Source organism: Mauremys reevesii, linkage group 3 (assembly GCF_016161935.1).
Source record: "Mauremys reevesii isolate NIE-2019 linkage group 3, ASM1616193v1, whole genome shotgun sequence".
Lineage (NCBI taxonomy): Eukaryota > Metazoa > Chordata > Testudines > Geoemydidae > Mauremys > Mauremys reevesii.
The window spans coordinates 170,931,736-170,943,758 of NC_052625.1; the positions used below are offsets into that span (position 1 = coordinate 170,931,736).

The window sequence follows — 12,023 nt, forward strand, 5'->3', positions numbered from 1 at the left end:
CTCCTAGTAGTGCTGGGGAAGCCCTGGAGCTTGCAAGATGTGATGACAGGATATGCTAGTGTAGCAAAAATTGCCAGCTCTGCAGAGATCCCAGAATGGATTTGAACACAGATAGGAGGGCTCCTGTGGTCCTTTTAACAGAGGTGAGGGAGAGGGTGTGACCTTTTAACCTTTTCAAATCTAGAAGACTTTCTGGTTCAGTTCCGTTTGAAATTTGAGCTAATCTATAAAATAAGGGTAATAAACACATCCTTTATCTGGCTTTTCTCTTTGGATTGTGAGAGCCACTTTTCTCATTTGAGCTTGCATGTGTAGGTTTCAGAATCCTGGGTGACTTCAGACCTGAAGTGAACAGTATTGTAAATTAAACATCGGTAATTCACTGTAAGATTTGTTAAGCCTCTGGGCATGCTGTAAGGCCCATATCCTCTGTCAGACACTTGAGGAGGAGGCAGGTTGATTTCCTGGGATTGTTTGTCATTGACATTGTTCTTTTGTGGCGGATGAACACACTCAAATGTTATTATGTTTATATTTTTTTGCAAGAGTGTAACTTCTAAGTACCTGAGCCTGGGATGGCCACTTATTAGTTGAATAATTCAGATCTTTACTAATCAAAATAAATATTATTTATTTATGTATTTATTATTAATTGTACTGTGGTTGTTTCTTGGAACCCCAGTCATAGGCCAGGGCCCTTTGTGCTAGGTGTTGTACAAACACAGAACCAAAAGGCAGTCCCTGCTCCAAGGAGCTGACAATCTTAAATACAAGACAAAGCAATGGATACAGACAAACGTACAGGAGAGAACACAGGAACAGTGCGACAACATTGGACATCCTGGTAGGCAAATAAATAGGATAATTAAATGGATGCAAATTGGCATAGTCTATATGCTGAAGGGGTGAAAGGGTTTAGTTGTAGTGGGAAAAGCAAACAATGGGAGGGTGTATGATATCAAAGAACAAGACAAAATGTGTCGGTAGGCAGCTTCATCTTATACTGTCAAGTATCAGAGGGGTAGCCGTGTTAGTCTGGATCTGTAAAAGCAGCAAAGAATCCTGTGGCACCTTATAGACTAACAGACGTTTTGCAGCATGAGCTTTCGTGGGTGAATACCCACTTCGTCGGATGCAAGACATATACTGTTTCTGATGGCCTGCTTTCTCTTACTCCTACTTACACATCTTTTTGATTCTGCTACCAGTCTTTCCATCCCATACACTGCCTTTTGCTTACAAAGCCAAATCCACAGTTGGTGTACTGCAGGGCACCTCCAGGGCTGAGCTGGAGCCGGTTCGCACCGTTTCCGCGAACCCGTTGTTAAATTTAGAAGCGGTTTTAGAACCGCTTGTTAACTAGCTTCCCTGCGAGGGAAGCTTTGATGGGCTCTGCCTGGGAAGCCTGTAATTCCTCCTCCCGGCCGCCGGGGGGCGCTGCGCTGTGCTGCGAGAGCCATGTGAGCTGCCTCCTGGCCCTGTTGCTGCTCCTGCTCTTTGGACCTCTGGCCTGGGACTCCTGCTGCATCCTGCTGCTCCCAGCCCCCCCGCCCCGTGTGAGTGTTTGCGCCCCTCCCCCGCCTTCCCTGCCACAGCCACCCCCCTGCGCACAGCTGCCCCCTGCCGCCCAATGCCCACCCCTGCCCCCAGCTACCCCCAGCCAGCCGCAGCCACCCCCAGCCAGCCCCTGCCCCACCCTCTGCCCGCAGCCACCCTCTGCCCCCAGCCAGCCCCTGCCCCAGCCGCCCCAGCCACCCTCTGCCCTCAGCCACCCCCAGCCACCCCCTGCCCGCAGCCACCCCAGCCAGCCCCTGCCCCACCTCTGCCCGCAGCCACCCTCTGCCCCAGCCAGCCCCTGCCCCCAGCCGCCCCAGCCAGCCTCTGCCCCAGCCACCCCAGCCACCCCTGCCCGCAGCCACCCCCAGCCAGCCCCTGCCCCACCCTCTGCCCGCAGCCACCCCCGGCCCCCAGCCACCCCCTGCCCCCAGCCCCCCACAGCCCGCCCCGGCCCCCAGCCACCCCAGCCACCCCCTGCCTCCAGCCCGCCCCTGCCCACAGCCGCCTCTGCCCCACCCCTGCCCACAGCCACCCGCAGCCAGTCCCTGCCCACAGCCGCCCTCTGCCCGCAGCCAGCCCTTGCCACAGCCGCCCGCAGCCAGCCTCTGCCCGCAGCCCCTGCCACAGCCACCCCCTGCCTGCAGCCACCCCCTGTCCATAGCCGCCCGCAGCCACCCCCTGCTCACAGCTGCCCGCAGCCCGCCCGTCTGCATCACCTGCCCACAGCCAGCCCGTGTCACTCCCTGCCTCCAGCTAGCCCTGACCCACACCCCTATCTGCAGCCAGCCCCACATCCACTGGTGCCCTGCAGTTCCCAGGGCAGAAACCCTGCACACCTGCTTCAATGAGGGGGCAGGAGCAGCTGGGACCCACACATGTGCACACCCTAGAGTGACCAGACAGCAAGTGTGAAAAATCGGGACGGGGGTGAGGGGTAATAGGAGCCTATATAAGAAAAAGACCCAAAAATTGAGACTGTCTCTGATCACCACCCACACATGTGAAACGGAGCTCATTTCTAGTTCAGCCCCATCTTTTTAAAAAAGAACTTTAGGTAGGGTTAAAATACATCTGTATTTTCCTGGACATGTCAGGCTTTTCGGTTCTTAATCACCTCCTGGGAAAATATGGACGTATGGTAACCCTATTGGTACAAAAAATACATGCTGTCGCACATCCCTTAAATCAGAACTTTTTATAGGGAACCTGTTGTTAAGATTTTGGCAGCTCATCACTGGGCACCTCCATTCACTTCTGTGGAGCTATGCACAGTTAGGCCAGATGAGGATCTGGCCAGCAGCGGTGGGTTAGTGATGTATTACTTACATCAATTAAACTTCTCTACAAGTCATCTCTGTGATTAACTTTTACCCTGCCTTGTTTTAAAAGATGATTTAAATACTCCCCTATTATTAATATGGCTGTTTACATAGGTAACATGTTTTATATGACCTGAACTCTTTTAGTTCTTATGTAGTTTTTTTTTAATTTAATTTAATTTAATTTTGGTATGTCAGTGAAATGTGTTGCATCAGATAAGTCTTACAGCTACTTCTGCAAAATCATCTGACTTAGTTGTCAGGTGCTGAAAGGGGATATTTAATTAAATAGCAACTTCACCTGGGTTATACCTTTACATTCATAGATTCTAAGGTCAGAAGGGACCATCATGATCACAGACCATTGAACTTCCCCAGAATAATTTCTAGATAGATCTTTTAGAAAAACATCCAGTCTTGATTTAAAAATTTTCAGTGATGGAAAATCCATCACAACCTTGGTAAATTGTTCCCGTGGTTAATTACCCTCACTGTTAAAAACATACCCCTTATTTCCAGACTGAATTTGTCTAGCTTCAATTTCCAGCCATTGGATCATGTTATACTTTCTATGCTAGATAGAAGAGCCCATTATTAAATGTTTGATCCCTGCGTAGATACTTGTAGACTGTAATTAAGTTACCCATTACCTTCTCTGTGTTAAGATAATTGATTGAGCTCTTTGGGTCTATCACTATAAGTCATGATCCTTTTTTTTAATATCAGGTTGGAAAGAACCTTAGGAGGTCATCTAGTCCAACCCATTGCTCAAAGCAGGACCAATTCCCAGACAGATTTTTGCCCCAGATCCCTAAATGGCCCCCTCAAGGATTGAACTCACATCCCTGGGTTTAGCAGGCCAATGCTCTCATGGCTTTGAATATACTTTAAAGTCATAAGGGACCAATATGATCATTTAGTCTGACCCCCTGCAGGCTGCAGAATCTCACCCACCCCCGCAACATACCTCTAACCTATGTCTGAGTCACTGAAGTCCTCAAATCATGATTTAAAGACTTCTTCTCTGAACCCTCTCCAATTTATCAATAGCCTTATGCAGCCCCAATTCTGCCCCCTGACTCAGGATTGTAAACAGGGAAGAGGCGATTTGGTCCCATTGATCTCAGGCCCTTAAGCAGCTGGTGCAGTTTAGAGCCACCTCTGAACTGCTCTAAGCTGTGTTGAGGGACCAGTCTGGCACTCAGCTATCACAGCTAGACCTGCCGTGCAAGAATCTGGGGACCAAAGGTTTCTTAAAGTCCATTTTTGTTCTAAAAAAAAAACAGGAAAAGGTTTCAGACAGGATAGGGAGTGGTACTTTTTGTTATCAAAATGATTACAGCCCTTTAATGTTTTAGAGCACCTTTTTATCTAGATTTTAAGTTTTGCTGCTTAAGAAAGTTATTTAACAAAAGATACTAAATCAGCGGTTCTCAACTGTGGGTTAGGACCCCAAAGTGGGTCACGACTCTGTTTTAATGGGGTCATCACGGTCCAAGCCCAAACCCCACCTCCCAGGGCTGAAGCCTGAGGTTATAGGCCCCCCGCCCGGGGCTAAAGCCCTTGGGTTTCGGCTTTGGCCCACCAGCATGGGGCGGTGGGACTTAGGCTTTGGCCTCCCCCTGCCCTCCCCTGCTTGGGGCAGTTGGTCTTGGGCAGGCTCAGGCTTCAGTCCCCACTCCTGGGGCCATGTAATCATTTTTGTTGTCAGAAGGGGGTAGGTAACAGTGCAATGAAGTTTCAGAACCACTAAATCATCCAGAAACATTGCAAAAGTGATATGGGATATCGCAGGTTTCTCACTTTTCAAAACTTTATCTCTCAAATGAGAAACTAGCAGTGAGTAGCTTTCTTTACATTTCATTTAGTTTTTGTCAAGTGAGTATAGCTGTGATATGCTCTATGGTAGCTTTCTGGGCACATAACCTGTATTAAACATGGAAACAGGGCAGTCCTTAGGCATACGTGGCTGCGTAGGGCACCGCTACATTTGGGGTACCACCGCTGGGACGGGACAACAAGCAGATAAGAGTGGGGTCGGGTTATAGAGCCAAACGAGCAGGTGCAGCGCATTCTGAGGGAGGGGACTGCTAGGGTCTCTGGGAAGGGGCAGGGGAACTCACCTGTGTGACTCTCTACCCGCCACCGTGAGGTGAGGCGGGTTGGGCAGCACCGGCTCTGGTGGTATCCTTTTGCTGCCTGCGTAATGCATTCTTCTTCTCCCCTCCCCAAGCGCTGAGCACAGCCCCCCAGTGGAGCGGCCAGCCCCCTCAGCAGGGCTGGGTGGGGTACAAATGCTCAGGCCGGCTGGCTGCGTGCCGAGGAAGTGACTCACTTCCTCGGCAGCCAGCCCGAGTGCCTCCACTCCAAGTGACCACATAGGCTGGAGTGCACACAGCTGGCTGGGCTGGGCAGCGTGTCTATCACCCAGTGGGCGCGGCACCCTCGCAGTGATCCATCTGATCCAGGGCGAGCCACGTGGGGCAGGAGGAGCTTCCCTGGCCCCCCGGGTCCCCCAGCCCTGAGATGCTGCACTTCACCGTGGTGCCAGCAGCAGTTCCCAGTGGTGTGACCTGACCTGGGGGTTTGCTGCTCCTGTTGCCACTCTGCACCCCAAGAGGTGGATTTTGGGGCCCTGCAACTTTCCACCTATCTCCTCTACTGCAGCTGTTGGACCAGTAGGCCGGGGGTAACCCAAGCATGAAAGCAGCACTGTGTTGCCATTGATCAGCTTTGAGCATGAACATGTTGTTAGCAATAGAATGTTATTATCAGACCAGAGCTATTTTTTAAAAAAAATATTTATTACTGATTATTTTTGTGTTGCTAAGAGCAAGTTGGGTATAGGGGCTTCAGTTTAAGAATATTGCATAGGGCACCGTAAATCCTAAGGATGGCCCTGCATGGAAAGACAGATTCTACCATTTACATTGATGTGATATAATGTGCTTGTGAAAACAAGGTAAAATTTTACCATCCTGTTGAAATGCTCTTTGTGGGCTTGATGTTGCTCTCACTGCATTCAATGAGAGCACAGTTGGAATCTGAGCCACTGAAGTATTAAAGGCTTACTCAAATGTTTCCTCAGCCAGTCTATACACATCACTGGTTCAAAATTACACTCTCAGTTATGCTGCTCTACAAATTAAATAACTCCACTGAAGTCAATGGAGTTACGCTGGGTTTATACCAGTGTAATAGCAGCATCCAACATCTGGAAAAACAATTGCTGAGGCTAAAAAGTAGAGGGCTCTATTATTTTGTCTAAGTAATAACTTGTTATCACATTGTTATCTGAAAATTGCTGCAAAACTTGCTATTTCTTGACTCTACCACAGCACCTGCAGGGCTGACATATGTGCAGTGGGTGAGACATCTGGTTTGGAACAAAGCCATCTTTCAGCCAGGAATAAACTTCACTTGTTCTTCAACCACAAATAACAGACTGAGGGTAGGGATGAAAGCTAAGAAAATGTTTAATAATGCAATATCAAACTGATTACAATGGTAATAGCTTACAGGGCATATGGTTTCATTACTTCTCCAGAACACATTGAGTTTGACAGCTTTTAATTTTTGTAGCCACCGGGTTGTGGTTAACTAGGCATGATTTACTATCTTGGGACCAGATTGTGGCCTCTTACAAACCTATACAGGATAGTAAGGGGGCATAAAGTACCTCCTTATTCCCCTGTACCACCTACCTGCATTAGGTTAGTATGAAGCAACCTCCACAGAGCCGCTTCTCACCCTCCTATGCAAATGGGCAGGGAATGGGTGGTGCATGGACTCTGTCACCATAATGTGCACTAGAGTGCTGGGGGATGTACACTGTGGCAGGTGTAGGGTTCAGGGTAAGTTCCCTCCACCCCCTTCCGAGTAGGGGGGACCCAGAAGACAGAACTCTGATTTTCTGGTTGGGGCTGCCCTGGGGGCAGTGCAGTCAATGCACTGTCCCCATACATTAGACTTGTGCGAAAGCCAGGATTGAGCCCTGAGCCTGCCAGATGCCTTCATGTCCCTTGAACAGTGTGATGGGCTTTGACAGTGTCAAAATAGGTGATTGGTCCAACTGGTTGAAATATTTTTGGATACTTAGAAAATTAGAGATGTTTGGGAGACTACTCATCAGTAAATATGTGGTTGCTGCCATTGTGAATTATATCTTTTCTGATAGTACATTTGAGAAATATTATATATCCTGGATGAGTGGTGTTAAAATAATTTGTTTTTGGAGTTTGGCAACGTGGCCACCCGTAAGATGGGTATTTGGGGTGTGTAACAGTATACTGACCCTTTAAGACTGAGCAAGGAAGACTCCATGGCCACACTACTCTGCTCCAGGAGTTATGTCTCAGAGGCCTTTAGACTCCTAACTTCCAGTGGTTTAAATAGAAGTTAGGAGCCTAAATACCTTTGAGGATCTGGGCCAAAGAAAATAATAATTGAGAAAGAAGAATTGGTCCTGGGGTGACGATTTATGGGTTGGAAGAGAAGGCAGGCTTCTGACTCTGTCCAGAGCTTGGGATGAGAACCTTGAAGTGTGGTGGGGGAAGGGACCTCTCTTTCTCAGCCAAAAGGACTTTTGGGAAATGTAGTCCCAGGGGCTGCTGGGATTTGCAGACTTCCACAACAAATCATGCTGGGAAAGAAGAGCAGGATATAAGCAGCTTCCTTGCTGACAGCAGGAGAGAATGAAAAGAGAGGGGGTTGGCAGTTGTTCTGAGAACCAAGGTGCAAGCTGTAGGTTTATGGTTTTCCTGTTGCAGGTAGAACTCTGAGGAGAGAAACAGGAAGACTGGCAGGATTACTTGGGAGGGAAAAGCCCTGGAGTAGAGTGGTTTTTGTTTTGTTCCTTAAACTTTATTACAAGGCTCTTCAGTTTGTTTGTGTGTACTTCAGGATCAGTGCCTTGAGTCTGGGTTCTTCAGAGGAGGAAAGCCCCAGGGAGCAGCTGCATAGTTTGTTCTAAAAGAGTTCAGTGGGTGTAGCCTTTGGGGTGTGTTGGCCTGCAACAGGAGGCATTTGTGAGCAGCCAGGTAGGGCTGATAATACTGTTTAATCTGATCTCCAGTAAAAGTGTATTTGACTGTCTTCTGGTATTCTGAAGTTGAGTACAAAAGCCGACCTTTCCATTATACTAGCCCACGTGCTCTCAACTGTACAATTCAGAGGCTGTTGCTCACCTGCATCATGTGACTTACAAAGCAAAATGATAAAATGAAGACAGGTGTCACAAAATAGCCTCTTTTGGCTTAGCCTTTCCCACTGCCTATTTGACCTATTTTGTTTTTGGTGTATGAAGGTATATGACCTTCACTAACTGTAAAAGGACACTCTTAAATGGTGTAGTCACCAGCAATTTTCACTTATAATACCTTAATTGGGGCAAAGCTGCTCTCTTTCAGCAGTGCAAGTAGAATCTGAAAGTGCTTGTGGTTGTTTACTGAACAAAAAAAAGTTACTTTTAACTTCTGTATTCCACACCACTATTTATTTATCAATTGTATTATTGTAGCACCGAGGAGCTCTCACTCTCAATTTTTCTTGCTGAAACTCAGAGACGTTAAGGTCAGAAGGGACCACCGTGATCAGCTAGTGCCAATGGTTCTCAAGCAGGAATACACGTATCCCTAGGGGTACACTGAGGTCTTCCAGGGGGTACATGAACTCATCTATGTATTTGCTTAGTTTTACAACAGGCTATATAAAAAGCACTAGCGCAGTCAGTACAAACTAAAATTTCATACAGCCAGTGACTTGTTTATACTGCTCTAGATACTATACACCAAAATATAAGTACAATATTTATATTCCAATTGATTTATTTTATAATTATATGGTAAGAATGAGAAAATAAGCCATTTTTCAGTAATAATGTGCTGTGAGAGTTTTGTATTTTTATGTCTGGTTTTGTAAGCAAGTAGTTTTTAAGTTAGGTGAAACTTAGGGTGTGCAAGATAAATCAGATGCCTGAAAGGGGACCAGTAGTCTGGAAAGCTTGAGAGCCACTGATCTAGTCTGACTTTCTGCAGATGGCAGGCCACAGAAACCCATTCACTCTCTGTTTTATTCTGGGTAAATAAAGAGTCATGGCCGGGGGATGGAAAACAAAAGTAAGAATGGTTCAATAGCCTGGTGGCTAGAGCACTCACCCAGTATGTAGTTAACCCAAGATCTAGTCCCACTGTTGTAATGACTCTTTAATTATTTATCCAAAGTGGAAAAATTTCCACAGACAAGATTGAGGCAGCCCGACATCAGAATATCCCAGAACCTAGTAGATAAGGAACTGAGGTGGGGGGGGTCCCTGTTCAAATCCCTGCCCATCCCTTCATCACAACTGAGTATCTTAACCATTGAGCTAAATGTTAAAAGGAGTTAGGCATACTCTGAGCACATCTATTGGATCAGGCTGTGCAGCCAGGCAAACAAAATCACATCTTCCCCTGCTTTGTGAATTCCTTGGGGGCTTTGACAGCCAAATGCCTAGAGGGAGGCCCCACTGTGCATGCTCAGAGGCAGAAACATAGAGAAATAGGGAACTTTTACATATGTTTTTGTAGTAAGATTTGGCACCTAGAGGGCTCAATGGCAGCTGAACGGAGGTTTTGTGAATAGCTGTGGTACCTAAAACTAAAATGCAGCTAGGCACCTGTTAAGGCTGAATCCCCACTCTGTCACTCCGAGTGCAGAAGGTAGGGGCCTGCAAGGATTCTAAAAATTAATACTTGCCACTCCCAAGGTTACAGCTTTTCTTTGACCTTGGCTTGGTAAGTGCTGCCACCAGGGGCGGCTCCAGGCCCCAGCATGCCAAGCGCATGCTTGGGGCGGCATGCCGCGGGGGGCACTCTGTCGGTTGCCAGGAGGGCGGCAGGAGGCTCCGATGGACCTCCCGCAGACATGCCTGTGGAGGGTCCGCTGGTCCCGCGGCTTTGGGAGCATCTGCAGGCACGCCTGCGGGAGGTCCACCAGAGTCGCGGGACTGGCGACCGGCAGAGCGCCCCCCCGCGGCGTGCTGCCGTGCTTGGGGCGGCGAAATTACTAGAGCCGCCCCTGGCTGCCACCACCCAAATGCAAAAAAACAAACAAACAAACAAACAAAAAAAACCCCACACCCTTGGACCCAGGAAGGAACACTTGGGAATTCCTCCCTGTGGGGTACCCTCAAGCCCTTTCACACACATCCCTCAGGGGAAGAGCTGAGAAAGAAAACAAAGGAAATTAGCTGTGGCTATCAGCTAATCAAACAACATACACAAACCTCTTAGGACACCAACAATCCAATCCTGTTCTTAAAAAAGGTAAATTTTATTAAAAACAAAAAGAAAGAAAATACATCTGGAATTTAGGCTTTTGCTAGATTTTAAAAGAGCAATTCCAAAAATTAAGCACCCAAACTAGCTTTCTTGGGGGTTCAGCTTAAAGGTTACAAGCAAACAAAAGCATCATGGGTTAGCACAGAGGAGATTCACAAGCCAAAATAAGAAACAAACCTGACAGGGTGCTTACTCTGGCAAACCATGTGCCAAAGGTTGTCGATCCCTGCCATACAGTTTAAAATAATCAAATTTTGGTGTAGACCCATTTATAAGCCGATCCCCGCTCTTTGATGCGTCACTTTTTTACCAAAAATCTTTGGCTTATGAACGAGTACATATGGTAGATATTTTAATCCCCAAAGTGGCTACTCTGCAGCAGTAGGCAATATAAATCCTATATAATAGGGTGATTCCTGTGTGGCAGAGTTTGTACAAAATCAGCAAGGTTAATTGTGTTGGATTCATTCGGATAAAAGGTGCAGCAAAAACTTATTTAAAATGCAACCAACCATCTACTCGCTACTATAAATCTTCTTAATACTATGACATCTCTACGTTTTTCTCTTGAATGAAAATTAAATTGTTTAAAATTCAGTTTAAATATGGTTACAACTAGAATGGCCTAAACATGATCAAACTGGGCATGTTCATGTTTGTAAGGAGATTTGGCCCTGTTAGTAGTGGCCAACTAAATGTGTTGGAACACTTTTATTTGGAACTGTATTTAAACCTCAGATAAAACAAACTGGGTTTTCCAGACATACTTGCTGACAGGCAGTTTGAAATAAATTACCATGAAACTGACATGACTATATTGTATTTTAACAAATAAAATTTGCAGAATTTTAAAATATTGGGCACAGAATTTTTAATTTTTTGGTGCAGAATTCCCCCAGGAGTAACTGTAATAGTATCCTATTGAGTCAGTTGCAGAGTGGTTATTGCATAAACCTTGTTATCCCTTGAAGATCTCCCTACCAAAACAGAGTCTATTAGATTCCTTGGCTGGACTGGGAAAACAGACTTGTAGCCCTGAGAGAAGAAGTGATTTCATCTTAGAAGAGGGGATGACCTGATATGACAAAAAGTGTTAAATTCACACCTCTGGTATCCAGTCCAATCCCAAATATCAGATGTGAAGGGGGTCCCCCAGTATCAGATGACTCTGAAACCACCTGGGATAATTCCCTGGCTGCAGGGGCATGTGCAAGGGGAAGCAACAAGGGGAGAGCTAGAGAGCTCCTCTCCTCCCAGGGCTGCGGTGGGGAGAGTTCTGCTCTGCCCGCCACAGCCCTGGGGGAGAGCAGCTCTCTTGCTCTCCCTGCTACAGCCTCGGGGCAGAAGGAGTTCTGCATCCCCCATCAGGGCCCTGGTGCAGGGGGAGCTCACTCTCCTCGCTGCAGCCTGGGGGTAGGAGGAGATCTCTCCCCACCCCCTTTTTTTCTACTATGGTATTTCCTCCTCATATACAGTGTGCAAACTCAGTGAAATCATACACATATCCCCATAACGTGAGGTGGATGCATGTGTACCTACGTGGTTTGCACATGTTTCCCCCATAACATTAAGGAGCCCATATTCGAGGTGGATTAAAGGTACAGTTTGTGGAAATGGTGAATATCCTGATGTTTATGTCTTTGCATATGATGTATGTGCATGTGTTGATATGGTTTAATGTGTATAATATGTGTGTTTAATGTGCTCCCGCCCCCAAGTGGTAAAATTTAAATTCCTGCCCATGCCCCTGCCTGGTTGTTCTGAAGGCCATGAGATCCAGAGACTATGCAAAAGCTAAGTAATAAGAAGGAATTACAAACAAAGTAAA

At 46.9% G+C, this 12,023-nt stretch overlaps 1 long non-coding RNA gene across 1 annotated transcript in view; it reads left to right on the forward strand.

The window, feature by feature from the left end:
- Nucleotides 1–1,503: 1,503 nt before the first annotated feature.
- Nucleotides 1,504–12,023, forward strand: part of LOC120402272 — an 81,137-nt gene continuing 70,617 nt past the window's right edge. The window contains exons 1-2 of the long non-coding RNA XR_005597096.1: nt 1,504–1,556; nt 6,215–6,327. This is a non-coding gene — a long non-coding RNA (uncharacterized LOC120402272). The remainder of the gene's footprint in view (nt 1,557–6,214; nt 6,328–12,023) is intronic.